Below are 5,487 nucleotides of genomic sequence, written 5' to 3'. Positions count from 1 at the left end.
ATTTTTGACAAACCAAAGTGAGAAGAGTAGCAATTTTTATGTTCATAGTTGGCTAGTTTCTTATGCATGCTACAATCACAAAAGAAATTCAAATGATTGATGCTTCTATCTAGCTCATTTCATGAAATCGTTTTCTTTATGTTCCTACCTTGAAACAAGTTTTTTTATTTTTTTCTTAGCTTAGCTTTTTGGGTGCTTTGCACCGTTTGTTGAAAGCAAAGCTACGACTCTAAATGCTTTGTTCTCAAGTATTATCACTTGATACATAAGCACCACAAGCATTTAATTAGAGGACTCTTTAACCTCATTTTGTTTATTGTCTTTATTTCTCTAATCATTTATGCTCAGAGCCTTGAGTTTTGAGGGAGTGCTTTGCACCTGAGCCTAGCCTTGACTATAAATGTTTTATTTTCATGCTTTTTGCTTGATACATAAACACCATAAGTACTTGACAAATGAATTGTCATTGGTACTCAAAGCCTTCAACTTTCTCATTCTTTCCCTTTTCTTTTCTTGCCTTATTTGCATTTGCTTCTTCAAATTCTTTATGATTTCAAAAATTTCATAAAATGTCCTAGATGAAAATTTCAATTAAAAAAATCAAAATGTAATTGAGCAACAATAGTCATGCTAGCTTCCCAATACTTATATGCTTGATGAGCGGATATTTTATGCGGCATTCTCATTCCCTACTGAGAACGTGTGATTTATTCTCACCCCAAAATCTTTCACCCTTTTAGTGATACAGGTTCGAATATTCAATAAGATGTTGCAGATGATTAGTAGATTTACCTGTGATTCCTGTTTTTTTTATAGAGTTCCCTCGCCCTTGTTGCTTTAGCTTTTATTTTATCCAGAGGGATATGTATTATATTCAAGTTTTATATTGAATTTAATTGTATAGCATCTATTATTATTAATAATTATGTGATTATTATTGTTTGAAGATCTTTGATATATGACTTTAATTACTAAAAAACAATTTCTGGAATTTTCTTAAAAACTGAAATGCGATATCGACGTAAAGGCTCAATATTAAATAGATAATAAAAGAAAACAGGTTAGTAACTCCTTACTTTTGGTACGATCATGACAACTAAAAGTTAGGGTGTTACATTATGGTATCAGAATAGTTCGTTCTTGTTAGAGCCTTGGGAATGGACTGACTATGTTTCATTGCATACTCTGAGTGTCTGTCATGCTTAGTGACTTGTTCTGATAATAAGAGTTTAGATTTTATATGCATGACTGTCTGTTGAGTAATGCTGTTAGCTTACCATTGCATTCCTCTTGGTATTAAGTCTGGCCAACTTAATACTAATGATTTATGTATATAGGAACACTAATGGGTTGTCATGGACAAAATAGAGGTAATAGGTAACACATGTTGCGGGGTTTGGGAAATGTTAGAGGTTGCATCTCGAGGTTACTTGGTTGCGTATCTTGTTCTTTCATGGTTTACTTTGAAATCCTTGTTTCAGATTTCTTTCTTGAAAAATACCTTGATTCCTCTCCAACCCTGTCTTTTATGCATATGCATTCTCGATGATCTTAACTGCATATGCCAGCTTAGATTCTTTGTTCTTCTACCTTTCTTGAATGTGATTGTTTCTCTTATTTCAAGTCCTACCTCTAAAGTGTATCTTTACTTGATTGTGTTCTTCGATGTTTGCTTGTATCCTTTTGGGTAAATTCGAGATTAGTATAGTACCACGTGCAATCTTTAGGTATAGCGAGCGATGTGTTAGTTCTTTGGTATGCGTTTTGTGGATGCGAAAAGTAAAGGCTGTGAGTTTGCGACGTCATAGGAAAATGTGGAGTTTGATTCACGCAAAAGAGTTTGCGGATGTTGGACATGTTACCATATTGGGTTGTGAGGTGATGGATGATGTTGAAAATTCTCGGAAGATTTATTTGACAAAGTGTGGATGGGAATAATGAGGTTACGTCATGTTGAAGTTTAGGGAGATTAATATCTGGAGTCAGTACGAAATTAGTGTTGTGAACATTAACCACGTTGTTTTAACGCCAACCTGTTTTGTAATCGTTTACATTGGGCTACAAGCCTCACACTTATACCCTTATATCTCTATAATGAGAATCCTATTATTTGAAACTGTATGTATGTATATCTATATGCTAAGACTTTTTACTTTTCCATCAAATGTTTAAAAAGTAAAGGGATGAAACTAGGTACTATTTTGTGTATTACGTTAAATTTTCGAGGACGAAAATTTTTATAAGTGGAGTAGGATGTAAGACCCCAAATCTTTAGAAATTAAATAATAAATTAATTATGACTTATTTTATTTATTCAGGATATTGTTTTAAGAAACTTTTATATTAATTGGATATTTTCTTATTAATGATTTGAAAGCTTGAGTAGTAATAATAATAATAATAATAATAATAATAATAATAATAATAATAATAATAATAATAATAATAATAATAATAATAATAATAATTTTAGATATATGGTTTAATTTGAATAATTAGACTTTGAACTCTATTTTATGATTTTAAGAGAAATTAAGTTGACTATCTCTATTTATTTGAAAATTGATAATTAAATAGTAATTTTCATAAATGAGTGATGGATTAAAAAAAAAGAGTTTTCAATTACTATATATCCCAAATTTTTATTAAAATTACCAAATTACCCTAAACCTAACTACACAAAACCCTAACCCTAATTTTTATCCTAAATCTAGCCGCCTTACCCCCTTCCCTTTCTTCCGCAACACACACAAGACATACATGCAGCCACAATAAGGAAAGAAATAAATTGAAAGAGAGAGATATCTGAGTGAGCGGAGGGAAAGAAGGAGAAAGGAAGGAGAGGGGGGAGAAGGAAGGGGACCGTGCTAGCGCCGCTAGGCCTCGTCGGCGCCGTCGTGCCATTAGCCCTTGTCGCCGCCATCGCGCCACCACTAAGCAGATTCATTCCATCGCTTCTGCCACTGTCTTCTCCACGCGCGGTCGTCGAAGTCACTGGAGGTGAGAGAGAGAGAATCACAAAGAGAGAGAAGGATGTGCTACCGCCGCTAGAAGGGAGGGTCTTCGTCTACGCTGATGACGTTGCTGTTGTTGGAAGACGTCGCCGAGGAGCGGAGCTACCGCTGAAGACCCGCCGCCGTTCAGCCTCGTCCTGCCCACGTTTGGTCCGCCGTAGAGGGATGAAGGCCGACCGAGACAGTATGTCGTTAAGGAAGGAAAGATGTTATCGTCGTGTTTCTTGGTCGCCGGTGATGGAGTTGCGTCACCGTCAACCCTATGGGCTGTTTTGACCGCTGCTGACAAAATCCACTAGAGTTGTTCATGGGGTTGATGCCGTTCAGTTATCTCGATTCTTTTTTAGTGCAGTAAGTTGTTCTCCTTCGAAACCCTTTATAGTCCCTATTCAGCTATATGTTACTGAGGATTTTGCGGCGTTATTTGCCATAGGGTTGAGTATTGGTGCTTGCATGTCATGTTTGAAGTCGCTGTTGTTGCTTTAGAAATGGTCAAACGTTGTGGCTGTTGCAGGACACAAGGAAAAACAGGTTTTAACACGTTTAGGTTTTGTGAGTTTTGACGAGCTGAGGCATGGGATTTATTTTAAAAATTAACTGTTTTAATTTATGAATGCCATTGAAGTTTAGTGAGTAACTGCAAATAATTTATAATTGTCTTATTTAATTAATTGATAAAAATTGGCGAAATTGAGATTGTTGGTGATTGTGAATATGATTGAATGTGATGAAATTATGTTGAGATGGATTTGTGGCTGTGTTTAAGGATGATGATTGTTATGGATTTTCTGATTATTTTAGAATTGCTGAAAATTCCGATTTTAGTTAATTATGTCAAATTGGTTGTTATTGAATTGTTCATTTGATGACACTATGATGGTTATTAATATTGGTTTATAACTAATTAGGTTTGGGTTTGAAAAGGGTTAAAGGATTTAAAGTTTGATTACTAAATCAATTTTCTTGAAACCGGAATTTTAAATATAAAAATAGTAGTTTTGAAAACGAACTAGTAATTTGATAGTGAACGAAATTGTGTGAAGTTAAAGGCTGATTTTTAGGAAACTAATTATAACTTTTGACGTTATACTGGGCTACTTTCAAAGAATGGTTGATGGAAATTCTGAATGTTATCTGATGAAAGAATGATAGTCGTTAAACTAGTTTATGATGAGTTGTTTATTTAGAATCTATTGTTATGATAACTACTGATGAAAAGAGCTGATGATTTGTTGAGAAATAGGGAACCCGTAAGGGTGGTTAAGCCCGAATTTTAGAGGAAATACTGCCAAATTTTTATAAAATTGTAAGACTTTATTTAAAGTATTATTTAAAAGCGAATCTGATTTAAGAATATTATTTGATTTCAATTTATTACAAAAAGAGTTTTGTTTTCGATTCGATTTATTAAGAAAAGCATAATGCTTTAAACTCAATCTTTTGAGAAGGGATTTTGCTTTAAGTTATGTTTTGAGTTGGTTTGATAAGAAAGAAAAGAAGAACGAAAAATAAAGAAAAGAGAGATAATTAAAGGAATCTCTGCCACATGAGAGCAGAGAACAAAGATTAAATAAATATATTAAGTAAAGGAATGTCTCTCACAAGAGAGCAGATGTGACTTTGTTTGGGCCTTAGTGCCAAATGTATAGTGGAGACACCCACACACTAAGAACTGTTTTCCAGATGTAAGCACATTGAAAGTCACATTGTATGTGGCCTAACCGTAAGACTTATATAAGCACACTGTATGCATCTGGAAAACCATATCTGGAACTTGTGCCTGGGTAATGTCGGGAGCGGGTAGGCAACCGATACATGAGCTCATGGCCTGCGTTAGAGATAGACATGCATCATGTTATTTGCACATTTTCTTTTTATTGCGCTTGCTTGTCTTATTTCTTTGTGATTATATTGTTTGTCTTGTTGTGACTTGCTTGTATATTGAATTGAATCTCTTGCTTGTACTATTAGTTTGTGAATGTATTAAAGTGATTACGAATTGACATTTTGACTAAGAATTAATTTTGTGGCTGATAGATGGGTAATGTGACTAGTTTTATATTTAAAAATTGTTTTGAGTTTAATGATTTTATAAAGAGGTAATTAGTTAGCTAAAGTAAAACCAAGAGTATTTTCAAAGGGTTTGGTAAAAATATAGTTTTATGTCAGCTTTCAAAGAGCATTTTATTTCATTACTTTTACGGTATTTTCATTCCCTACTGAGAACGTGTGGTTTGTTCTCATTCCAAAATCTTTCACTCTTTCAGTGATACAGATTCGAAGATTCAATAAGATGCTGCAGACAATTAGTAGATTTACTTGTGATTCTTGTTGTTTTTATAGAGTTCCCTCGCCCTTGTTGCTTTAGATTTTATTTTATCCAAAGGGATATGTATTGTATTCGAGTTTTATATTGAATTTAATTGTATAACATCTATTATTATTAATAATTATGTGATTATTATTGTTTGAA

At 33.6% G+C, this 5,487-nt stretch overlaps 1 long non-coding RNA gene across 1 annotated transcript; it reads left to right on the top strand.

The window, feature by feature from the left end:
* Nucleotides 1-2,656: 2,656 nt before the first annotated feature.
* Nucleotides 2,657-5,487, top strand: LOC112743556 (uncharacterized). The gene is made up of 2 exons (XR_011872558.1): nucleotides 2,657-3,365; nucleotides 5,282-5,487. It is a non-coding gene; the product is annotated as an uncharacterized lncRNA (long non-coding RNA).

Source organism: Arachis hypogaea, chromosome 2, assembly GCF_003086295.3.
Source record: "Arachis hypogaea cultivar Tifrunner chromosome 2, arahy.Tifrunner.gnm2.J5K5, whole genome shotgun sequence".
Classification (NCBI taxonomy): Eukaryota; Viridiplantae; Streptophyta; class Magnoliopsida; order Fabales; family Fabaceae; genus Arachis; species Arachis hypogaea.
Note: the sequence above shows the minus strand (reverse complement) of the source record. Positions and strands in the feature narration are given on the sequence as shown.